The sequence below is a fragment of the Pogona vitticeps genome, chromosome 14, assembly GCF_051106095.1.
Source record: "Pogona vitticeps strain Pit_001003342236 chromosome 14, PviZW2.1, whole genome shotgun sequence".
In the NCBI taxonomy this organism is placed as follows: domain Eukaryota; kingdom Metazoa; phylum Chordata; class Lepidosauria; order Squamata; family Agamidae; genus Pogona; species Pogona vitticeps.
The window spans coordinates 14,053,941-14,080,616 of record NC_135796.1 but is presented as its reverse complement, the minus strand read 5'-3'; the positions used below and the strand labels follow the sequence as shown (position 1 = coordinate 14,080,616).

At 44.4% G+C, this 26,676-nt stretch overlaps 2 long non-coding RNA genes across 5 annotated transcripts in view; one reads left to right on the top strand and one right to left on the bottom strand.

Annotated features, from left to right (window-relative positions):
- The window catches only part of LOC110076580 (uncharacterized), a 184,595-nt gene that overhangs the window by 21,955 nt on the left and 135,964 nt on the right, over positions 1–26,676 (bottom strand). The gene's annotated exons all lie outside the window — the stretch shown is intronic.
- Positions 14,138–19,554, top strand: LOC110076583 (uncharacterized). The gene is made up of 2 exons (XR_002300126.3): positions 14,138–18,054; positions 19,165–19,554. It is a non-coding gene; the product is annotated as an uncharacterized LOC110076583 (long non-coding RNA).

The window sequence follows — 26,676 nt, the reverse complement described above, 5'->3', positions numbered from 1 at the left end:
TGATCAGTGTGAAATTTATACCTGTAATTTGCGCCACTCTCCAGAATAGCAGCCTATCGGGTCTTGTTATTCATCAGGAGAAGGAAGGGGGGAATTAAATCTGATTTATATGTGCCAAGTACCTCAGCAGGAGACTCTTGGGTCCAATGTACAGTCACTTTCCTTCAATTAACCTCCTTGGTGCGAAGGGAGAAAAGAGTGTGGCAATCTGTTGGAAAGCTCAACCCTACCTCAACATAGGCAGCATCCTTCAGTTAAAACCAGGTCGGTGTTAACCCTTGGCCAGCAAGGCCGGCCAAGTTCCCAGCATGAGATGCCGTGCAAGGAACGGAGACGCGGTCCAGCTGGAAAGTTCATCAGAGACAATACGGGCGAGTCAAAGGGGCTTTTGTAAACTTCCAGTCCTTTCTTTCCAGATGGAGAGGTTTTGCGGCACGCCGGCCCATTGGTTTCACAAGAGGGAGCTTCTGCCAAGGGTTTCCCATTAAGACGGAACAAAAAAAGGGAGGCCCAGCAAATCTTTCAGGAAGTCACTATGGAGAAAAGGCATGGCTGTCATGGAGCAGGGGAAGGGGGGAATAGCCAGAAATCCTTTTTAAAAAATATTCAACAAAAACATACTGTATGTGTTGCAGAGTTTTGAATTTTGATTAAATTCCCATAGCTGCACAGCAGAAGATCAGGGATTTACAGAGCAGAATAGCTTCGAATCCCCCAGATTAGTCCACAACTTAAGAAGTATCATCATCATCATCAACATCATCATCACCATCATCAAAATTGCAAAGTTGGAAGGAACCCTGTGGATCATTAAGCCCAGCGCTTGTCAAGGAGTCACAGTGGGGAATTGAACTCCCAACCTCGAGACCTATCCAGTCAGCACTAGGATTTGCTGTTGGACACTTAGGACACCCAACGTGATTTCTTGACTTTTGGCATTTTTGCTGCAGAGATTTACACTGATTGAGTTACGCCCCCCCAGGCATTACGAAAAGCGTTCTGGCTGCAGATGATAAATTACAGGGAAACACAAAAGATCTCATGACAGTGAGGAAGACAGTGAGCTGATAGCCCATGTCTCTAATCAATCTTCTGTCCAAAGTGCTAACTCTTGTTGCATAACTTCAAGACTCTCCTCGGTCCATTCTTATGATTCTTGAAACCAGATTTGGGTGGATCCAAGCAGAACTAGGAGAAAGGCTGTATTTTGTACAACATGCCAGGCAGCCATTGTACCTATTAAATCTGCCCAAACGTGATCGCTCTTGAAGATGGAGACTGTGAATTTATCAAGTGCAGCCTGTTAATTTTTACAGCGCCCTTAAAAGATCTTTTATGAGGTCTGGCAAGAATCATCAGAAGCGAATCACCCGCTTTGATGGTTTCTGAACGTCAAGCGGCATTATCGGGAGAAATAGGTACCCAAACCTTTTTGCCCCGTAAACCACTTGCCGACTTATTTGTTTTCTGTAGACCCCCTGCCTCTTGCAAAGCTTTGATACAAGTCTCAATTTGCACCCCCAATTTTTTTTCTCTCTCTCTGACGTGGACCCCCTGCAAGTCGAAATCGACCCCTGGGGGTCCATATAGAACACTTTGGAACATCAACCACGTCATTGTCAGAACAGCTACAAAAAAGGAGAAAGAGAGGTAACTGAAGGTGTGACTATATAGCGGGGAAAATGTGAGTGGATCTGCTGTGTAGTCACACGCGTGCGCACACACACAGTTGGGTTTCCTGGGTAAATTTGTTTCAGCTGGTCACACTGGATCCAACAAAGACAGGAGAGGAAATAAGCCTTGTTTGCAGTTTGTTACCCATTGGAATCCTCTCCTCTCCACACCTGGTGCATGATTCTGTGTGTTTCCCTCTTCCCTTTTTGTTTCATTTCATTAAGTTTCATTTCATTTTTGTTCGTTCCTTCTTTCCTTCCTTCTGCTTGCTGGCCTGAGGGAGGGGGCGCTGAATTGAGTTCTAGTTGAGTAACTGGTGTGACTTAAGTCCAACTTGACAGCAAGTCCCTCAACTTGAATCCCAAACCTTGATATGTGCGCCCAAATTTGAACAGAAAGAACCTTCTTGATAGAGCCAAAGAGAGAGAGAGAGAGAGAGACATTGCTTCTGTTTATCGTAAAAACCCAGAATCTATTATCAGCGTTAATAAGACAGCGGTGAAAGAAGCGTGTTCTAATTACTCGGGTCAGCGGTGGAAAACCGGAGACAGCGAGGATGTTTTTATAGGGAGACCTCAGCGTTGGAGCGTGTAATCAGTCGGGCAGAACAACATATTTGTGTCAAGATAAAAAGAGGGAAGGAGGGGAAACAGAGCAGCCGCCTTTTCTGCTACAAGATGATAGTGACACAGGTTGTCAGCAGACAAGAGAAGAAGGGTTATGTTTGTTTGAAACCGGACCAACCAGAAAAGATGTCGCGAAAGGTCTAATGCATTCCACAATTACCCAGCCTTTTGCCTAATTAATATGGTGAGCCTTTGGGACATGTGTAGCAAGCAGGCAGCACGATCCAGATTTGTGAGCCTTGTTTTTATATTGTACAAAAGTGTCATTTACACGGGAAGTTTCTGATGTGAATGCATTTGCTCTTTCAGACAGATCCTCCCCCCATTTATCCATTCCTAGAGCATAAAAGCATCCTTCAGTTTCACCTTCTTTTACATTTACTTGGTTTTAATCTAAGGGGCATTTCCACGTGGTTCCATACGTCGTTAAAAAAAAGTGCACTCAATAATGTATATTAGTCAGCATTCCAAACCCCGTTCCATTAAGGACATTGTTAGCAAAAATGTGACTCTTAGGCAAATTCTGTCCAAAACTGCATGTATTAAAGGGGGGGCAGAAGGATGGAGGAATGCAAATGAATGGAAATTGACATGTTAATGGAAGATTTCAGGCCCTGTTTTTAATTCTAAAGGATCTTTACATTTAAGTTGGTCCTGGACCAGATAGTGCTTCAATTAGAAGATGGTGTGAGCAAAGTAGACCATACATTCTAGATGCAATGATCAGGGAACAAGCCACACCACATTCAGTACAGCTTACTTCTAAGGATTGTGCTTCAAATAATCATAAACTCATAGAATCATAGAATTTGGGACAAGCCATCAAGTTCAACCCACTGTTCAGTGCAGGAATAAAGATCAAAGGAGATCTGACAGAGGGTTATCCAATTTTCTTTTGAATGCCTCCAGCTTTGGAGTGCTCACCACCTGCTGATGTCATTAGTTCCATTGTTGTACTGCTCTAACAGTAGAGAAGTTTTTCCTTATATTCAGTCTAAATCTGGCTTCCCGTAGCTTGAGCCCATTTTTATGTGTCCTGCACTCTGGGATGATCAAGAATAGATCTTGCCCAACCTCCGTAAGACTATCTTTCAAGTATTTGAAGAATGCTATCATATCTCCCTTCAGTCTTCTCAACTCATGCATCTACGGTCAAATGTAGATCAGTGAAAACTGGTTGTGAAAATCTGAGAGCATAAAGACAACTGCACAGCAGTTTTTCTCCTCTAGGGGGCTGTCTTTCACACAACCTGTTGTGCAACTGGTCACACATCCAATTTTGCACAAATGATAAAAGGGAGCTTGCACTTATGTAGGCTGATATGATTCTGGCCTATAATGCAACTGGCAATGTGCAGAGTACTCTTTTAGTCTAACAAAGGCTGGAGGTGACCACGTGCTCCAGTGACAGCCAATCACACTACTTCTTACTAAAAAGCCTGCCGAAATAGCCCATCCTGCAAGCTTTCTGCACAAACAGAATTCTGGAGAAGATTTTCAGGACTTCCACCACTGGGTGGCACAGTGGTTTAAACTATGCAGCAGAAGAACAGAGATAGCTATTAAAGATAGCTCTTGATTGAAACAGGGAAGATCTTAACTAACACAAGCATCTGAGTGTCACAGCACGAGCTTTCCTCCTTTCTGGGATTATGTAAATCATCTTGCTTTGTTTGGTGACTGGCCTTCTGTACTTAAAACACAGCGTTCCCTCGAAGTCCGATTTCACCAAACACCAAAGAACAACTTTAACCACCTCCCTCCAACTTGCTCTCAGCTGTAATTAAGAGGCTCTCTCATTTAAGGTTACCCTGATGCATGGGAAGTCATGGATTACTGCAGACGGTATTTCTTGTGTGCACCTCATTCATCTCTTGCACACACTATGGGGAGGAAAGTAATAGTTTTCTTCTTAATAAAATAAAATGATATTTGAGCAGGTCTTGCTACAAGTGGCTCTTTAATCCCCCTGGTACGTGTGGGAATGGCATTCATCAAAAGCGAAGCACCTGCCAGAGAAATATGAGCATAATCATCCATTAGGAGGCCAAGGAGCAAGGAGAACTGTTTATGGAGATAGGAAGAAGAAGAAAAGGTCTCAAGATACAGCAATCAAGTAATGACCCCTTATTGGAAGGACTGAGAGACAGATTTCTCTGTGGAAAGGTGCCAACGTCAAGGAATCTCAGGGCTTAGAAAGTTACTTTTTCAAACAATTTAAAAAGTTATTGTTTTGTTGTTATCAGTGTTGTGAGCCTGTGTTCGTGACTCAGTATTTCTCCCTGTTTCGTTTCTGTTCCTTAAAGGAAAAAATTGTTTTAGAAATGTCAAGGCAAAATCCGGAGCCGGAGTCCCGGAGGCAGTTCGTGTCGTTCTGCCAACTCCTGCGACGTCGCTGAAGCCAGTTGTATTGGCTCTTGCCTTTCCATTGGACTATTTCAGTGATGTGGAGAGGGGGGATTTACTGCTTGGGTAACAGCCTATCCTCCATATTATTTTACCCAGGCTTCGCGCTCTGGAGAGGACACTCCAGCTTTGTGTACAGCGTCAAAACACTAGACACTGTTCCAAGTACTTCATGCAGAGCATGTTACCATAGTCTCTTGAGACTGAAGGATGCCTATAAATGTATATGAAATGATTTTTTAAAAATGTCCTTTGAAAGATTTAGATGTTTATCTAAAAGAAATGAAACCAGCACCTCATTAATGAGTGGAATCTTTGCCCCCAATATTTGAGAATGGCCACGGTAGCCAATTTTAATAATCAGGCAGGATCATAGAGGTGAAAGCAATCCTTCAGCAAACTCAGCCCCTTACCGTATAGACATAACAAGTTAATATAAGAACCTTGAACTGAGCCTAGAAATTTCCTCATAATCAGTTGGTGTAATAATTGGGTAACTCATATTAGGACCCCACCCCCAACGGCTCTTGCAAAGTCATTAGCCCCACTAACATTTGCATAGCCCCCTTCTGCACCATATTGAAGCTTCTGGACTGTCTTCAACGACACTCCCACGTAGAGTATACTGCAGTAGTCATGCCTGAACGTATCTTAGGAGTTGGTAGCAGTAGCTAAATATCTTAGTCAAACTATTTATGCAAATAGGGTTTCCGGGACATCCTTATAAGACAGGAAGAAGGAGAGAGAGAGAAAAGTTGGTCTCCAGTGACCCACTGAACCCATTTGCTTTATAGACTTTATAGGCTTTATAGACTTCTCAAAAATAGGCATCCTTACACAGAAAGGGAAACAGAACAGCACAATAGAGTTTTTTTAAAAAAAACAGATTTCTGCTTTCCAAAGCAATCTGCTGGCTGCCTTTTGTTTACTCAGTAATGTTTGGTTCTGTGTGCGCGCGTCTGTGTTTTAAAAAATCGATAGCTGTTTACTCTGCAGATTATCTGGGCTGGACCATTTTGGTGGAATGGATAAACGTAGCAATTTCATAGTTTCTGATCCAGCAGGCAATTTTCGTTGGCAGTTTACTCCTCTGCCTAACCCTGTAATCATTGCCGGTGCATTAAAATCTGGACTGGAGCGGAACTGATATAGCATCCTCCAGCAGCCATGTATGGAAGCACTTCAGAGCTACCTGGCTTTTCCATCCACGTGGCTAGCGTTCATTGTGAGTGACCAAGAAGGGGTGGTCTACTACAAAACAGTGCCAAGCCAAACAAGAAAAAGCCTATATTTTCTATTTCATTAATACACCAGGCTAGAAAGCACATGGATAACAAGAATTACTCCAGATGTGGGTTTTTTTCCCTTCCACATCCCTTATTTGATTGCTGTTTTGGCTTTATCCAGACACGCTGATTCCACAGAGGATAAATGAATGAGGACTCTGACTGTTGCTGTTATGTGCCCTCAAGTCACTTTTTGTCTTGACCTATGACAACCCTTGTCATGGCGAAGGGGCTTGAGTAATTCAGAGAAGCTATGGGCTATGCCGTGCAGGGACACCCAAGACAGACAGGTCATCGCGGAGAGTTCCGACTAAACGCAATCCACCTAGAGCAGGAATTGGCAATGCCACTCCGGTATCTTGGACAAGAAAACCCCATGAACAGAAACAAAAGGCTAAAAGATATGATGCCGGAAAATGGGACCCTCAGGTCCCAAGGCGTTCAATATGCTACTGAGGAAGAGCAGAGGACAAGGACAAGTAGCTCCAGAGCTAATGAAGTGGTTGGGCCAAAGCCGAAAGGATGCTCAGCTGTGAACATGCCTGGAAGTGAAAGGAAAGTCCGATGCTGCAAAGAAAAATACTGCATAGGAACCTGGAATGTGAGCCGAGATGGTTGGACAGTGTCATCGAAGCGACCAACATGAATTGGAACCAATTCTGGGAGGCAATGGAAGACAGGAGGGCCTGGCATGCTCTTGTTCATGGAGATATGAAGAGCCGGACTAAACAACTAAACAACAACAAATGGCAACCCTAATAGGTTTTCCAAGGTAGGGAAGATGGCCGGGAAAGGTTTCGCCATGTGAAGTACCGGCACACACCAGCCATCACTCAGAGCAGCAGGCCTGGCCTTTTTCATACTGCCTCGTCCATCTTTCTGGCTCCAGACCTCTGATTGCAAGCTATGTGCTGCCATTTCAGGCTTGGGGGGCTTCAGTCAGTAGCTATTTATCTCAGCATGGGCTTCTCTGTTTCCCTAGCCAGCATAATTCAGTTATGTTTCTCAAAAGAGAGAGAGGGAAAGAGAGCGGGCGTAATTTGGGTTCATATGTTGAGCGGCTGGGAGCTAGCTCCGCTAGAAACCCCTTGCTTCTTTGCTCCCTACATGAGCTAAAGAGGCGGCTGGCGAGCCTCAGCAGGGCTCAGCCCCTGAACGCATTTGCAATTCCAAATGGCAGAGCACAAGATGATGTGCATTCTGTAATGTAGCAGCAAATTCAGAAGTGCTGCCATTGATCATCACAAGTCCCCAAGGCGAGCTGTCAGCTTGGTGACTACACCTCAACAAACCACTCCTGACAGTTTTCAGTCAGAAGCAAGGTTTTTGTAAAGCTCATGGATCTTAATTGCCTGTTCATGATCAAGTGGCCTCCAAAGTTGCTTGCATAATAAGAGGGACAATCACAACGTGAACTGTCAAGTCAGTTCTAACTTATGGCAACCCTTTCCAGGGTTTTCTACATAGAGGGTACTCATAGGTGGTCTACTATTCCCTTCTTCTTGGGGTGCCCTGGGACTGTGCAGCTTGCCCAAGGCCAGCAAGACTGGTTCTACTCACAGGAGGCACCGTGGGGAATTAAACTCTCAACCTCTGGCTCTGTAACCAGATAGTTAAACCATTGAGCTATCCAGCCAACAGTTGCAAAAATATTACAGTGGGGTCTCTACTTAAGAACGTCCCTACTTAAGAACAATCCAACTTAAGAACAGCTCCATTTGCTAAATTTTGCTTCTACTTGAGAACAGAAATCCAAGATAAGAACAGGAAAAAAAACCTTTCCTGCTCTTTTTTTAACCTTAGGTCATCTTAGGTTAAAAAAAATTCTCCCCCTAGTGGTAGAGTACGTATTAACCAGCTTTGCATTAGTTCCTATGGGAACTAATGCTTCAATGTACGAACGCACCTCTACATAACAAAAAAACAGCCAGAACGGATTAATTGGTTTTCAGTCCATTCCTATGGGAAATTTTGCTTCAACTTAAGAACGTTTCAACTTAAGAACACCATTCCAAAACGGATTAAGTTCTTAAGTAGAGGTTCCACTGTAGTGTCTATGGACGGAAAGGAGCAGATACGGATTAAATGGTTTTCAATGCATTCCTATGGGAAATGCAGATTCAACATAAGAACTTTTCAACTTGAGAACCACCTTCCAATACGGATTAAGTTCTTAAGTAGAGACCCCACTGTACTGTCCCCACTCCAGCTACTTGGCCATATAGAAGCCCAAGGGAGTGGCAAATGACCCTTAATTTTAAAAAATCATGATTTTCTGGCCCCATGAGCCCTGGTACCACTACCCCACTGACCGTGTTACACTATTTAAGAACACTATGGATGATTTTGCCCACGTGGTCTTGCCATAAGATTGGTTTCAATTTTCATAAGGTTCTTCTAAGAGTCCTATAGTTCCTCTCCTACAGATATGGGTGTTTCTCCCCAAATCGATGGGTGGGTGACCCTCTCCTATTTAACCACCACCCAGAATGCATGGCTGGAACCTCCAGGAGGAGAGAGAGGCAGCCAGACAGCTGTCCCTGCATATGGGCTTCTAATACAAGGAGCAAAACTGGGTCCCTAAAATGCAGCTGTAATGGGAGCCAACTGGAAGTCATCAAAGCACCAGGAAAGGGAGAATGAATCAGCCGTTTCTCATCAGGATAGTAGAGTCCTCCACAGATGACCAAAGAAGTGGAGTCTTTTCTCTCTCTCTCCCCTGTCCTGACGGCCAAAAGCCTATTAAAAGTAAGGGCATTTCAGGTGGGATTAACCTGTGTGAAGGCTGGTCACAGATTCGGACTTGACTTGCAACTCGGACCCATTTTTCCAAGTCACATTCAAGTCCCTGTGAGGGATGGCTCTCCCTCCCTATTCCAGCCACTGCCCATGCCACCCTCAGAGGCAGCTGGCCCAGCTTCCCTTCCAGGAGGCGGCAGCCGCCTCCACCCACAAAGCCCAGCTGATAGGGTGGCACAGGCACAGTGGCAGAGGCTGGCTCCAGGAAGGGAAGCAAGACCGCTGTCTCCACACATCTGAATGCGCCAGCTCAGAATTCCCTTCCAGGCTTGCTCTCTGCACATGCACCCCAACTGGAGACTTGAACTCCACACATGGGACTCGGGACTCAGACTGGAAGACTTGCCACCATCCCTACGTTTAAGGTCCTTGTTCCGCCCTCAATCTGAGGAAAAGGACAGACATGTCTCTTTCATTGGGAAGCTGTCCTCTGTTCAACCGAATCCACAGCGGCTAGTTGTAGAGAAGGAGCGGAGCGGGTCCTCTCTAATCACAGCTACTTAGCTTTGAAATTCCACTTGACTCTCCACCTTTTTATGTAATCATGTAAGTAGCTCTCCCCACCGAGACACTTTCCGGATGCTTAAATATTTCACAATGCCATGCCGAAGTGCAAACCTGGGGCAGAAATTTTCCATTTGAAGTGTCCTTAGCAGGCAGCGGAGGTTTCTAGAGCATAATTCACCACACAGCCCAACAGAACAGAGGCGAGACCGGGTAATTTCTCCCCTCTCCTGCCCTCCTCTCCCCACCCTTCCTCTCCTCGCCTCTATTCTGGAATTTTTGACATTATTCTCACAGGCTACTGCCCCAAAATGGAGCCCATAATAACCCTTCTGGAGCCCAAGACTGTTTGGCACTCATGATGCCTCAAGGGAGTATGGTTTTGTTTTGCCTCTCAAGGAGACCTAAAATGGTACTTTATGAATAATACTGTAGTAGTAGTGGTGGTGATGGTATTAGTAGTATTGAACACAGTTTTCCTTTACAAACATCTGATGCAGTGGTTTACTCTGCCTGAGAATGGGGATCACATTCCTACCCAAAGTTGAACTCACTCCTGAGCCAGCCACCATCCCTTGGCTTGGCCTACCTCACAGGGATGCTATTAATATAAAGTGAGGTGCGCTTTCTTCCACCCCCTAGATACTGTGCCCGTGTGAACTCACATATCCACTAAGAGATAGTTTTAATCACTCCATGCCAAGTAGCTGTCATGGAGTCATCCAAAAATGGTGTAAATTTCAACCTTTTTTAAAAAAAAGCACTCCCTATTAATGAGCACTGCAGCTCTCTTATAGAGGATAATTTTGCTATAATATCTCCTGTATCAGGAGAAGTGAGAGCTGGACCCTAAAGAAGGCTGGCCCCCGAAGAATTGATGCTTTTGAATGGTGGTGCTGGAGGAGGCTCTTGAGAGTCCCCCAGACTGCAAGGAAAACAAACCTATCCATTCTGAAGGAAATCAACCCCGAGTGCTCACTGGAAGGACAGATCCTGAAGCTGAGGCTCCAATCCTTTGGCCATCTCATGAGAAGAGAAGACTCCCTGGAAAAGACCTTGATGTTGGGAAAGAGTAAAGGCAAGAGGAGAAGGGGGCGACAGAGGACGAGATGGTTGGACAGTGTCATCAAAGCAACCAACATGAATTTGACCCAACTCCGGGAGGCAGTGGAAGAGAGGAGGGCCTGGCGTGCTGTGGTCCGTGGGGTCACAAAGACTCGGACACGACTTAACAACTAAAGAACAACAAATCAGAAGAAGGGAATGGAGAACCACGTCTGTATATTCTTTACCTAGAAAACCCTGGAAAGAGTCGCCATAAATCAGAATCGACACAATGGCATGCAAGTAATGAATTACCTCCTGTATTCTGCTGGTTTCTCAGTGGTGCACCACAGACGTGCTGGAGTATAGAGCACCTGGACTGAATGACAGAAGGAATCAGGATTTGTATATCCCAAGCCTTGATAAACTGTTGCAAAACTGTGGCTTTGCATGAGACCCATAACACAGATTTGAATAGTCATGTTTGTCCAGATGACACAAAAGTTCTGCCTCAGCTGGCAACAATTTGTGGCCGTTCAGGTCCAATGAAACAGGGCTCATTGTGATTCAGCCCACACAAAGCCCTTCTAGCCCAAAAACCACTTCAAGAAATCTTCACGAAAAATGAGAGTACAGTAGGAACCCATATATTGGGGGGATCAGTTCAAAGGGCTCCCCCACAGATGCTGAAAACCATGGATTTTACAGCAAACATGATTATAATAGTGAACACATAGCATGGTCTCTGCTTCACTCTAGTGGCCAGTTTTGGGGATTTCATCATTAGAAATATATAGTTTGGGATGTTTCTTTTAATATTTTTACTATTTTCAGGTTATGGATGTTAATCAGTGGATACTGATCCCGAGATAAGGGGAAGCCAACTGCAATACACTTCCTTGATGGAGTTATTTTCCTATTTTCCTTTTGTGTGGGCAAAGTGAATCTGAGATTGAACACTTCCAAGCAAGTAGTTGTGACTCCCATGTCTTGCAACCTAAAGGAAGACAGAGAAAGGAAGCAGGCCTCATGGCACAGTGGTTAAACTGCTGTACTGCAGCCAAAACTGTGCTCGTGACCTGGGGTTCAAATCCCAGGTAGCTGGCTCAAGGTTGACTCAGCCTTCTATCCTTCTGAGGTCAGTAAAATGAGTACCCAGCTCGTGGGGGGGGAATGTGTATCCTGCATAATTAACTTGTACACTGCCCAGAGAGTGCTTGAAGCACTATGGGATGGTGTATAAGCTGCAGACTTTACACTTTACTTTTTTCGATCATTCCAAATTAAGCCTTATGCTTTATGAACATCAGGAAAAGACAAGGACGATGGATGCTGACTCAGGTACCTTAAGCGAAACCAATTCTCCATCTGGAGAAGCTCTCGGGTACACAGTTAGGAATGGCATGGCAAAAAAAAAAACCAAAATGACTGCAAAACAGGCATAAGCTTTGACGGGAATCCCAAATTTCAGACTGCATAGGAATCAAACTTTCCAAAACCTTCTGCACTGCACTAGAAGACCAAACCAGATGTAACCGCATTCTACAGCAGACAACATGATCTGGCAACAGCTCCTTAACAGCCACTGGCCGTGATGGGTGGGGAGAATAGGAACGGTAGTCAAACAAATCTGGAAAGCACTAGGTTAGCAGGTTTTGGAGCTAGCAATCAAAGCTTCTTTCTGTGGCTGCTATTGAGAAATCATGTTAGTAGCCAAATTTCTAACTGGTGCTGGTTGTATGGATCACACACACACACACACACACACAAAACATTTTGTGACCGCCACTGGCAGCCGAACCAGTTGTGGGCACAATTCAAAGTGTTGGGTTTAACCTCCAAAGCCCCTAAATGGATTGGGCCCAAGCGATCTAGAAGATCCCACCTCCTTCTATGAGACTTCTCCAGCGTTAAGATCATCAGGAGAGATCTTTCTCTCGGTCCTGCCACCTTCACAAGTGTCTCTGAAAGGGACACAGGAGAGGGCCTTCTCGGTGGCTGCTCCCAGACTTTGGAACTCCCTCCCACTGGAGGCCAGGCTGGCCCCACCTTTGCTGGCCTTCCGCAAGCAGACCAAGACCTTTCTTGGTCTGCTTGCGGCCCTGAGTGACCGGCTGCCTGAGTGGGGTTCGTAAATGGAATGTTAGGCTTTGTCGCTTTGAATCTGTGCTTGGCGTTGATTCTGTTTACTGTTTGTTTTTAGTTTGGTATTTTTTCGGTCCTTTTTAGTATGTGTATACTTCCTGTTCTCTGGCTTCCAATCTTGTCTTTGAATGATGTAAGCCACCTTGGGTCCTTCTTAAGGAGAAAGGTGGAGTAAAATTATTTTAATCAAGTAATAAATAAAATGTGCCAGTGGGAACAAATGCACTTCTAGGAGCATCAACCACCACATGCCCAGAAATGTATGTCTCTTCTCCATGCCCAAGGTGGGGGATATTTTCCCCCCTTTACTTTTCATTCTTCTTCAAGTGTAATATCCGCCATCACAGACACAAAGCTTTGTAAACTAAATGTTTCGGAGGCCCCCTGAGGTGCTGCTTCTGGTTCTCGGCATTCCTGGCTTTCAAGCTGATTCTTAAGATCTGTAATTCTTCTCAGCTTTCTTTAGCTGCCTCTGACTTCACAGCAGAGCTCCGACATGTCACTCCGGCTCCTTGGTATACAGATCTCCACTGGGGGTGGGGGGTGGGGGTGGGGAAAAGCCTTCCCCCAGTTTGATCGTTCCCAGACCTTGCGCGTCATGGCAACTGCTTGGCTTTCGCTCTGGAAATGACTCAGAACCGCTCTGGCTGTGATGGGATCAACAGCATGTGAATTTATATGTAAACATGCAGGCACAGGCAAGCACACATGCAACAAGGGGCTTGGAAAGATCCATGTTGGACTACAATGCCCAGCAGCCTGCCTGGGGATTATCAGGTTTGTAGTCCCCAAAACCTGTTCCCTCTGAAAGAACATGACTTTGGCCAGCCCCATCTCTCCAAAAGCCTGGGTGAAGAGAGGTGTTTCCCCCCCCCAGTTTGCTTACCCTCAGATCCCTTAATCCAGTGACACACAAAATTGAGCCTGCAGCCTTCAGCATCTCAAGCATGTGCTCTGCCACTGAGCTACAGCTGCTCCCTGGTCATGGCCCTGTATCAGAAGAAGGCTCTGAAGGCCTTGAAAATGGCTAAGAGCTCGATATTGTTTATATGAAGAGCTCGCTCAGTGCAGGACCAGGGAGCATGAATATGCAGGCTGTTGTAATGTGCCCCCCATCCAGTAGGGCTTGCATCAGTGGTGATCTGAACCAATAGCTGGAGAGGAGTAAAGGGCCTTCCGATGAACAGGATGGATGGAGTGTCCCACCAGAAGAGCTGAGAAGAGAGCTCGAGGGTGACTTGGAGGAACTTGGAAGATGGGTCTGTCATAGGATCAAAGAGGGACAGATACCATGATTGCAGGGAGCGCCTCTATAGCCTGGAGTGCTGAATGGTTGATGTGGTGGAGGCCATAAGGCCTAGGAGAGGTTGAGCCAAATGTGCTGTGACGAATGAGTGAGGAAGGAATCTTTCGATGAGCATGTGAAGTTTGGCTGCTCTCTCTGGAGGAAGAAAAACTCTTGCCCCCGTAGAGGACCGCGCCTATGTAGGTGATCCATCGTGTAGGGGCAAGAATGGATTTTTCTTCGTTTATCTTGAGGCCCAGATCCACGAGGAGAGAAAGGGTCAACTGGATATTTTTTAAAGCCGGAGAACGTGAAGGGGAGACTATCAGCCAGTCATCTATGTAGGGGAAGATGGAGATTCCCAGAGTACGCAGGTGGGCTGCTACAGGTGCCATACATTTGGTGAATATCCTTGGCACTGTAGAGAGGCCAAAAGGAAGGGCTTTGAATTCGTAGGCATAGGGTCCTACGGCGAATCTGAGAAATTTGCAATGATCCTGGTGAATGGTAATGTGGAAATATGCATCGCTTAAATCTATAATTGTGAACCAGTCATTTTGCTGAACAATGGGCAGGATTCATTCTAACGTAACCATGTGAAAACATCTCTGAATGATATAATAGTTGAGGTCCCGAAGGTCGAGAATAGGCTGCAGACCGCCATCTTGTTTTGGGATGGTAAAATAGCAGGAGAAGAACCCTGGATCATCTTCTGAAGGATTGACAGGTGATATGGTGTCCTTTAGGAGAAAATATTGAATTTCTTGTTTGAGAGCAACGGACGGTGGGGTTAGAACAAGCCTTGGTGGAGGTGGGAAAATGAATTATATAGTGTAATCTGTAGCGATGATGGTGAGGACCCAGGAATCACTGGTGACAGATGCCCAAGATGGAAGGCAGGCTGAAAGACAAATGGCGGTGGAAGGAGAAAGGTAAGTAAAGCGGATCTGGGGGATGGAGAAGTCAAAGATTCTGCTTTTGTTTCTTTTCAGGGTGACGAAAAAACTGTTTGGGGCATTAACGTTGCGCCCCGTGTCGAGGTTGGAAGGAAGGGGCAGGCTGTGAAGCACACATGGACACCCACTAAGTGAAGCTGTCAAAAGATTTATTTTGGACTACTGTCCCCAGAATACCCATGGCCATGCTGGATGGGTCCATATCAACCAACAGGGAGTGTGTCCTGGTCAAGTCAATAGCTCTTAATTACCTTTTAAAATCAGACACAAATACTGCGCATTGCAGCAGAAGTAGCTTGCAACACCAGATTGCTCCTGGGAAAATCTATTTCTTCTCTAGCTCCTGCGAGGATTGCACCTACAGTCAGAAGAAACCAGAGGAATTCAAGAAGGTTAGAGATGATGTCGCAGTCCCCGCCACTCAGAACATCCCAAGGCCTTGGCCCAGCAAGACCAGGTTCCACTACAACATGGAATCATATGCATTGAGTGCTTGTGATGCAGGCATCTACATCAGGGTGTCTTCTTCTCTCTGTTGCTACTGGGTTTGCCTCCCAGTGGTAGTGATGAAAGTGAGTCATCCCAGCTTGAAGGGATGAAGAGGGAGAAGAGACCCCGGGTGCATCATAGCCTAACAATAAATAGCTCAAACTGATGGGAACCCTTGGAGTGGCGAGGGATGCATTTCTGTGACAAACGGTCCCAGATGCACGCCTCTCCGCGCCCGGCTCTTGCTGTCTCTGGCAAAACATTATTGCATTGACTAGCAGAGCAAAATGTTTTATGTCACTCTGAAAGGAACTGCCACGGCTGGAGATTTAATCGCTTTGGATTCAACTTGGCGTGACGCCACTTGGGCGCATAAATGGAGCATTTAATGTTTAATGCTCTGCTCTGACTGCGCGGTGACCTTCTCAGTGCATTTGCATGTCAGGGACTTGTGACAGGGCTGCGTTAGCGCTGCATCACTGTGAGTGGCGTCGAGAGAGACAATATGTTGCATGGATTTCACCGAGACCCTTGCAACTTGACATTGCAGGCTGAGAAACTAGCAGCCTGAAACTTTCTAAGAAAGACCCTTAAGAGGGCAAACAAGCTGAAGTTGAATCCCGAGAAGAAAGAAATCTTGTTCTGGAGAAGTATGGATCTTTTCTAATCTGGATGGGATTAACCTGACCCTATTTATTTAAATATATATATATATTTTAAAAACATTTTTATCCTGCCTTTCTCCTTGAAAGGACCTCAGGCGGCTTCACAATTTCGGCATTATTCTGGATCTAGCATTGTCTGTGGAACACCACATTTCAGCCATGAGAGGTTCCCGAAGACCCTGACCCATGCACGGGTATTCTCAGTAATTGACTACTGTAATGCTGTCTATGTGGGACTTCCCTTAAAGAAAATATGGATGATACAATACGTCCAGATAGGTCAGCTTTTTCCACCTTCAGCAGATTGCTCAGTTGTGACCCTGTCTGGATGAGAGATGCCTGAAGATCTTGAGTTGACCACTGTTAACACTGTCTACGTGGGACTTCCCTTGAAGACGATACAGATGCTGCAACATGTTAAGAATGCAGAAGCCAGGTTAATTTCAGGGGCAAGGAGGTTTGATCATGTTTCCCCAATCCTGTCTCATCTGCACTGGCATCTTATTGGCTTCTGTGTCAGATTTAAGGTGTTAGTTATGACTTGCAAAGCTCTGAGGTTGCCTACCCTAAAGGAAATAAAGAAAAATGATACAAGGAATCAGGCTTTTTCAGCAGTGATAACCTCACTATGGAACAAACTTCCATCAGGCCCCCTCCCTACAGATCTTTAGAAAGTAACGGAAGACAGAACTCTTGAAGGAAGCTTTTGGCAACATTGTGGACCCATTTCTAAGACCCTTACATTATATTTTTAACTATGCCTATTGATTATTTTTATTATACTTGTATTTGTGTACATTTTGTTAATTATGTCGTGTTTCAGGTAATTTGGTTTGATGTAATTTATCAGGTGTCAATCATAAGTCACCTTTTCTGTTTTATTATCATCATCATCTTAGAACTGCAGAGCTGGCAGGGACCCTATGGGTCATCAAGTCCTTTGTGGTGTTATGTTTTTCTTTTAATTTCTTTTTATTATTTTAGTCAGTTGTATGCTGTGCCTACTTAGATAAAACTGCCCCGAGCAGTGTTCTCACTAGGTCGGGCAGTCTGTAAGCTAAAAGGAATGAATGAATGAATGAATGAATGAATGAATGAATGAATGAATGAATGAATGAATTCTTTTTACCACCCAGAAAGAGTTTGGGGCATTCTGTATTTTCAAGTGTTCTGTGCAAAGTATACCATCTGGTTCAAAAGGACGCAGGCGGTGCTGTGGATTAAACCACTGAGCAACTGGGCTGTCGATCTAAAGGTCAGCAGTTTGAATCCGTGCACCAGGATGAGCTCCTTGTCCCAGCTCCTGCAAACCTAGCCATTTGAAAGCATGCAAAAGTGATTCAATGAATGGGTACTACCTCGGTGGGAAGGTAACAGTGTTCCATGTCTAGTTGTGCCAGCCACTTGACCACGGAAAGCATCTATGGAAAAACATCAGCTCTTCGGATTCCAAACGGATGAGCACCAGCCCCTAAAGTCGGACACGACTGGACTTAATTGTCAAGGGGAACCTTTACCTTTTCAACAGCACAAGTAAATACCATTAAGATTATAAATAAAGCCACAGAAAGCATGAACTGGGAGCCAGGGGAAATGAACATCCCCATGCATCCCAATAGACACTAAATAGACACTCGACAGTGTCGCTCCATTTACAGGAGGAATATTCCTATTTTCACAAAAGGCCAAGCAGCGGTAGATCAGCTGGGATTTAAAAAGAATTCCCACGGACCTTTTCTAGAGAGAACTTCTTCCAACTTGACAGCAGTGCCTCTTAATTGGCCTGTGACGCAAGCGGTCCTTTTTCTTTGTGGACGTCTTGTAACAAGAAGCCTGTGATGAATATTTAAAACGGCAGGAGGGCAGATACTAGTATTTCTAGCAACGGTGAGGCAGGCCGGTCTGTGGACACCAGGCATGTTTCGCTACCGCCGCCCTGGGACGTTCTGTTCAGGTCTGTTCTGTTCCGAAGCCTTTGAACTGAAACGCAGGCAACTTCCGCTGGAATCTCTTACATTATTTTCTCTCTCTGATCAAAGATAGATCCGCAATTCCAAACAAAGCCTCCCCAGACCTCTGGAGAACAGCTTTCTCTGCCTCAGGTTCAAAACAGAAGATTACTGATGTTAAAACCGGTCTTCGGAAGATGAAAGAGCGATGGCAGGCTGTAAGCTGGTACGTTTAAGAAAGCTACAGGTCTCTAACATTTATCATAACCTTTTGTCATAAAATAAGCCGTCTTTGGAGGAATGGAGGAGGCATCGACTTAAGCAGCAACTACTTCCAGCAGCAGCAAAGAACTTGAGCTTAGGAGTAACAAGTTACAAATGGCTAATTACTTGTAATTCATTCCAGTGATGTACAGATACTTGCACTGCAGTCAAATGGCAGAGCAGTGAAAGATTCTGCACACTTTTTTCAGAGTAACTCTTAGCTTTTGGGTTACTTTCAGTCACGGCTGTGTGTCGACACTAAATGGTAGAGAAGTAGTAGTCAAAGGGTCAATGTCTGATGCCCTATTGTGGGTATTTGGATGACAATGAGGGCTAAGGGAAGATTTGGTATGACAAGTTATTTTTCCAGTTCTTTGCAAATATCAGTCTTGCTACTGTCAACATAAGAATGATTCATTCTTTCTCCCCTGGTTCTAACAGAATATTTCCAATCATATTTAACAGAGCTGTTTTTTAACACCTTTGTATTTCAATACCCATACTTTCCTTTTTCTCTTATTTCACTGATAGCTATCATGGTTTTATAGTCTTGAGAATGTGTATATCTCGGGAACTTAGGGAGAATTTTGCTCGGTTGGTTCATGGGTTACAAACTTTATAAAACGTGGAACCATTTTCCTAAATGCAAGATGGATTCAAGCTTCCATCCTTCTGAGGTCAGTAAACAGAATACCCAGCTCTTGGGCATGAGGGGCAGACAATATGTAACCTGCACAATTAAATTGTAGACTGCCAAAAGAGGGCTTTAAGCACAATGGTGTGGTACAGAAGAGGGAAAAGAGGAAATTGTTGCATAGAATGACAAGAGGAACAATGAAAAAATTATGATAAAATCAGTGTTGAATGCAGAGCAAATCATGGTACAACTGCTCCATCATAGCCCATTGTCTATAGGAAGCCTTCAGATACATGAGATTTACCGTTATACTGACTTTCTTCTTCAGGTTAAATGTAGTTATGAAACTTAGGGAACACTAAGAAATGCAACCCACTATTGGCTTTGTTATTGCACCTGTTGGTATTGTTATTAATGGCTATTTGAAAATCACAGGTGTCCTGCGGGGATCAGAAATGACAACCGACAAGCCACAGAGCACCTCTTCCTCCTGGAAAAGCTATGGCATAAAGCAATGCCGACGTCTGTGCCAGAATGAAAGCATTTGACGGCCACGCTGAGTCAAAGGTGTTTATTGACTGTCCTTCTTCATCATGCTGGCCCCGGTTCCCCCCCTTTTTCCCCCCAGCTTGGGTTATGAATCTGAGCAGCTGGCCAGAAAAGATCACCTGGTCGGACCTCAAAGAGCTGCCAAGGAAGTGAAACGTTTAGGAGGAAGCAGGCAAAGATGCCAGGCAGCTTTAAAATGTTGGCACATCTGCTGCAGAGAACAGGCACAAATGTTTTACAAGTGGTTCAACTCCAATAAAGTCTTTATTGCTATCAGTTTCATCGTGGAAGCTTACATGTTTTACATATTAATGTTCCTCCCTTGGCTGTCCCAAACATTGCAGGCACGCCAGAAGATTGGTTCGGTGGTTCTGTACCAGTATGAATATAGGATCTATTTATATTGTATTTGTGGTAGTAACAACAAGAACAACATCAGGTCTTGTGGCTTTTGGCCTGGCATTGTCCAAGGATCACCTCTTAGCATCGCTCCAGTCCAGATGGTTCCAAAGGCCATTTCCTAAATATTAAGCTTTACTTAACAACCATGAATGTGTTCCAGACACTGGTGAGCGCAAATATAGAAGAATGAAGCAAAGAAGCAGTTTGGTGCCAGGCTGTTAAGAGTCAGGATGAGATTCCTGGTAAATCTTCCAAACCAAGTCGTGGGAAAAGAGCTACAACTGGAAAAGGCCAGTGTGAGAGACTGGTTTTCTGTAATTCCACAGAGGAAGACCTGAACCAGAGCAGACTGTCCAGGAAGGTCTCTGTTATTGAGTTTTCATTGGGGGCCAGGTGACAGCACATCAGATGTCACATCATGGGGTTTTCTGCATCAGCAAGGGGTTGGACAACGTGATTTTTGAGGTCCCTTCTAACTCTACAGTTCTATGGTAAGTAACTCACACAGTCATTCCCCAAGGAGCTTCTAATGGAAATTGTGACAGTAGGCTTTCTAGTAGACACAAGTCTTTAACATGATGTAATAAACCAATTTGATTGCTATAGCCAGTGAAACGAAGGGCACTGAGGGCAAACGAGGGTGGCGGCGGCAAGGGCAAAGAAGAAGAAAAATGATAGAAACATGAGAAGGCCAACAAAAGGGCATTACCTTGTCAGTAACGAAACCCCATCATGTGCTGCAAGATCTTCTAAACTGGGAGGCAGTTCTCCACCCTCACAAAGAACGAAAAATATAAACCAGTTAAAAGAATTTCATCTCAGTCGGATTTTTCAGCACGAGAAAGGTTCGCAGGCATATGGTTATATGTCTCCAGCCGTATGAGTTAAGTAGATCCAGACATCATTTTTTGAACGATGTCCCCATTCAGATGATGCTGAGCGGGTCATAAGAGAACTTCTGCAATGGTAGCATCCAAGCAGTGCAATGGCTTTCAAGGTGGCCCCACCAACTGGAAAATAGTAGGTGGATGAATGGAGGGGGTCTTCCATATCTCACAGTATGGGTTGGGCCTCTCTGCTTCACCTACCGTTTTTGTTCCCGAGATGCAGAAAATGTGACACTCTTGTTATTCACTTATAGGGTCTAAATTGAAGAAGACAGTGCACATTCTCTGGTCTTTGATGTACCCAGAATGTTTGGAATTTTAACTTAGAGCAGTGGTTCCCAACCTTGAGTAAACCCAGTGTTCTTGGACTGCAACTCCCAGACACCCTGGCCAGCACAGCTATTGGTGAAGACTTCTGGGAGTTGCAGTCCAAGAACATCTGAGGACCCACGGTTGGGAACCACTGACTTAGAACTGTTCTGACTGTTTTTTCCATTCACTATTGGAAGAAGCTGTTGTTATTTGGGGCTTCTGTGTTGGTTCTTTTATGCACCAGGCTACAGTTCTCTGCATTCTCACCTCCAGGTTTCCTGGACGCCAACTCTGAGAATACCTGACCTTTGCCATGCCAGTTAGGATTTCTGGGAACCGCGGTCCCATATAGTCGAAGGACCAAGATTGAAACTCGCTGCCTTGAATTGCAGTTAAATACATTTCAAGTCCTGGGTCCCATGTATCTTCCTAATTAACGTGTACAGAATGGCAGAGTTATTTTATGACCATTTATTTTCCTTGCATTTTACAACTTTGTAAGCCTCCCGGGGAACACAAACAAACATTAAAGGTGTGAGATATATAAATTATGTAAATAAACAGATGCATCCACAGTTTTTTTTCCAAGAGATTCCAGCTAGCTACATGGCATTCATGCACCCGGGAGGAAGTGATGTAAGAAGCTGGATTTCTCAAAAGATTTTCTAAAATGAGAATTTGTCCTACGGACAGCTAGGGACAAATAAATAAATCAGCCTGACATATGCTTCTACAGCCTCCTCCTTCACTCATGTACAGAAAACTGCCAATTGTATGTCATTTCAAGTAAGAGGTGGGCACGAACCGAACCACGAACCAGAAAAACTGACGAATCGGGCTGATTCATGGTTTGCTTCATGAACCCGTTCAGGGATCCTGTTTTGCCAAAATGAAACAAGGCAACAAACTTATTTCCCCTTGATGCGTTGGCTTGTTCAGCAAAAGGGGATGGTGGCAGCAGTGGAGGAGGAGGCGGTGGCAGCCGCGGGACCCGGTAGGAAGGCAGTGGGAGGGGGCAGTGAGAAGACAAGCATCAGAGGGCAGAAGCAAGTTGGTCCTCCCAAAGCACAAACTGGAAATATAAACCATGAAATTGTTCATTTTTGTGGGGGCTCGTGATGGCTGGCCACGAACCAGCCTGATTCGTCATTCCTCCAGTTCGTGCTCATCTCTAGTTTTGATCCATGTATTTCACTTTTTTGGTATTCCTCTTCCAGTAGCAAACCTTCCCCAAACGTTCAACCTTTCCTCCTGCTCAGAAGGGCAGATAGATAACTCTCCTTGCTGCTCTAGGGTGGGTCTGAATTCCACCGCTTTGAGCCCAGCTGTTCCTTACCCTCCTGCAGACAGAAAGATAGTCACTAAAACAAAATCAGTACCTCTGCAGGGTGACAGAGAGAAGGACGGGCCCAGCCTCTCACCCAGTCCTTCAGCTCTTGCCACATCCGTCCAGCCTCGGCCCACTTCAAGCTAAGACAAAATAAGAAAGAAGTGGATGGGGAAAGAGGAGGAGGAGGAGAAGCAGAGATGTATTTCTTACTCCATTTAAATTTCCACAGAGGCTCGGCTATGAGAACAAGCAAGGAACCTGCAGGGGGATTTTGTGAGTGGAAGAAAGGAGATGAACCTTGGCAGGAAAAAGTGTACCAGGAGTACGGAGAGAGGTTTATATAACCCCAGGATGGAGAATAATCCAACCTGATGACATCCAGGCAGGGGGAAAACAGCAACTGCTTCTGACACACAAAGGAATACCTGGAGGAAGTGGAGCGGAAGCCAAAGGGAGGTGGCAAAGCAACACAGTGGGTCAAGAACCAAAAAGTAATACAGTATAGAAAAATGGCCAGAGGAAGAATATCAGCCCAAACCATTCCATTTCACGCCACTTTCCCAGAGTGGTGGCACACATATCAGCGTGTTTGCAGCTTCTACTTCTCTTAGAAAGGGTGGGAAACAACTAGATGATTCCTGGAGATCAGTAGACCCTAACGTTGTGGTCTTTTAGTCCAACCAGAGATGAAGGAAGTTATTTTTTTTTTAAGTCAGTGGTGGTTCATCTGTCAGATCAGAGGTTCCCAGCCTTGTGTAACCCAGGTGTTCTTGCACTGTATGCCCCAATCCAGAAAAGTCCCTTCCAATTACTTAAACCACAGGCAGCATGCTAGATTGTAAAAACTCTAAGACTACTCAGGTTGGGCTTGATGTCCCACAGTGGGAATATGGGTTGTTGCCCATCACAACTATTTAAGCCATGCCCTGTTCTCTACCATCTTCATGCTGTTGATGTAACACAGTGGTTCCCAACCTTGGGTCCCCAGATGTCCTTGGACTACCACTCCCATAAATCCTGGCCAGCACTGCTGGTGGTGAAGTCCAAGAACACCTGGGTTAACCAAAGAAAGGAATCACGGTGTTAAAGCTAGTGGAGACATCACATCACATCAGGTTCAGGATACTGTGACCCACCTCACTCCTGTCTGCTTCCTTATTAAAGGTAGAAGGCCTCATATGATGGCTAAAATCAAGAAATTTGGTGACACTCTAAAATTTAACTAGAAGAAGCTAGGCTTCAACAAAGCCTGGCTCCCAGCACTGAAAAATACAGCCTGCAAAAAGGTCAATGAACTCTACCCAGCCACAAGGACAGGTGATCACTGCACACAAAAGACTAGCTAACAACACTCATCAATCACAGTGACAGATCATCTCCGCCCTTATCACAACAATACACCCATAACAAAAAAACACCCTGATCACCATAATTACCCAATCTCCTGAAAAGGACAAAAAGCTGATCCCACAGCTACAAATACTCAACTATCCGACACACTATATCAGAACACAGACAGAGTTCTAACTGCTGTCCTCTGAAGATGCCAGCCACAGAGACTTGCGAAACATTAGGAAGAAAAACCTCCAGAACACATCCCAAAAAAACCTACAACAACCATTGGATCCCGGCTGTGAAAGCCTTTGAGAATACATTAAAATGGAGCTACTTAGACACAGGACAAACTTTCTGTAACTGACAAGAAATCCAAACAACACAACACTTATGTGCATGCAATTTATGCCCCACCACGTGTGCAAAAGAAGATCTATCAAATGGCCAAGAGAATGCTATTGAAGTAGCCCGCTTCTCATCAAAGACAGTCTAATTATCTTAACGTTTAAATATTTTTAATTTACCTATACAGTATTTCATCTGTGTCCATAATTTTAAATTGCGCAGTTCTCTGATATGAAGAAAGAAAGAAAGAAAGAAAGAAAGAAAGAAAGAAAGAAAGAAAGAAAGAAAGAAAGAAAGAAAGAAAGAAAGAAAGAAAGAAAGAAAGAAAGAAAGAAATTTTTAGGGCACACGCATAAACGAAAGCAACATGGGGAAATGTTCTTTCAGCTCAGTTGACCAAGAACCTGACAGTTCCTTCAATGAAAGCCTCAAAGCGATGACAGCCAGGTTTATTTTAACTCTCTCTGTGGCAGCCCTTCTGACTGAAGTGCTAACATTGCCAGCTGTGAAATTCCTTCTGTCTGCCCTTCCTATAACCTTACATGGGGATCTCTTTCCTGCTGTGTCTGACCTTTACCCAGGCGAGAGCCACCAACAAGCTCGTGAAACACATTTAAGGGGTTGGATGGTGCCAAAGACAGAGCACAAAGAGAAACGATGCACATGGGAATTGACTCAAAGGAAATAAAAGGAAAAAAGGGAAGAAAATACCACCAGACATTCCATAGTTGTAAAATAGAGAACAGACCAATACGTTAGCAAAATGTAAGGATTCTCGGTCCACACTCCGAGAAAAAGGAAAATAATATTGTTCATGCCTTAATATGATTAATAATAATGTGCCATCAAATTCATTCTGACTCTTTTCAGGTGTTCCTAGATAGATAATTTTATTCATTCATTCATTCATTCATTCATTCATTCATTCATTAGATTTTTACCCCGCCCCCTAGACAATGTCTACTTTTAGTGATTTCCCAGGCCCTTCTTCTGGAGGCACTCTGGCACTGTGCAGCTTGCCCAGAGCTACACAGGCTGGCTCTTCTCCCAGAAGACAGAGTGAAGAATAGAATTCCCAATCTCTCGCTCTGCAGCAGGATATCTAAAATATTACTATTTGGGGGGGGGGATCTGATGTTGAGGTGCTGTTAAAAGGGTCAGGGTGAGTTGGAATAATTTGTTCGTCTTCACAGTCTTCCTAGGCAGTTTACAAATCTATTATGGTTTCTACGCCAATTAAGAGCCATGAGCTGGTTCCCCAATCAGAACAGGCTTCCTTCCCGTCCTACTCTGTTCGGCTTGTATAGTTGTACAAGTGAAAGGAACAATATTTTGCCTAAATTGATTCCTTCACATTGATCACCTGGAAGAATGGGGAAAACTCCCTCCCCATTCAAGGACTATCGGGTGCTGAGCTCATGTGCACCCCCATTGTGGAATACTCTCCCATTGGAGGCTTGATTGGTGCCAAGTCAAAACATTTATTAAAGCCATAAAGGATCATGCCCTCTGAAGATTTTAATGCGATAATGTTAATGTTTTAACATTATCTTTTAAATGGTTTGATTTTAAATTGCTTTAAATGTCTTGTTTAAAACAAGACTACCTACTCCTGCATTTTTTAAAGAATACTGTATTTTATACAGGAAGTAATATAAATTAATTAATAAAGACAATGCTTAGAAGACACAGCGACCAAGGATAGAACTTGACCATGCCATTCCAACAGGAATAGAACAAGAACAGGAAATCCATGACACTATATAGTACAATAAAGCCTGGTGCCACCTAGTGACTAAGCTGTATAATGACACTATCCACACAGGAGCTAATGCAGCATCAGGGCAATTTCTGTACAAGGAGTGGAATGGGGAGATAAGAGCGACAATACTTTTAGTGGGAGTGTGTGGCCCTCCAGTCGCTGTTCAAACTTCAATAATTAATTCCGCCCCACAAAAATCTGCTGCTTTTAACATTCATTAGGTAGAAGTTTAAAAATCCATTCCTCCATTTTTAAACTAATTACAATTTTCCAGAGTACAAGTGCAGCGCTAGCCCACTGTACTGGCATCAAAATACCAAATATTCTTACAATTCTCACCCCCACTAGGTTAGTCCTTTATGCAGAAAGCATGTTATGCATACAGAAAAAGAATGCATATGTAGAATGAACCAGGAAAGCAGGAACTGATCCATTGGCCACATCTGTCTCACCCTTGAGATAAATGGCTTTCAGGTCTATTATTGACTTGGTTGTGCAGAAATAAGCTGTTTCAGCTGGTGCCGTTTTTCCAAGAAATGGTTGGTAATGCTTTCATCTGTACCATTCCACCGACTGACGGCTTACTGCTGAACTGGTAGTGGTGCAATAGCCGGGTCCCTAGTTACAAGCCATCTCAGTCAATGTACTTTGTCATAAGCAAACTTCCACTGTACATGGCAATAAAGCTTAAGGTAATGACTTGTTCGGCACAAAGCTAGCAATTTCCTGTCAGATCACTTTACAAATGGCTACCTCTTGGGTTAATTTTCAACCGTGGCTTTGGCATGGACGCTCTTCAGCAAACGCTTCTCCTCCTAGAGATAATTTAAAGCTCAAACAGTTCCTTTTCCAGAAGGGCCCTAATTTTTTCCAGATGCTTACATTGCTTTGTAGAGATGAGATTTTCTGATTTATTTTTTTTTTAAAGACAGCAAATCCCATAATTTCTCCATTTTGGGAATTCCATCTGAGAGACAACAGACATCTTTCAGACGCCTAAAGGTGGTTCGCCTGGGAGAAAGGCC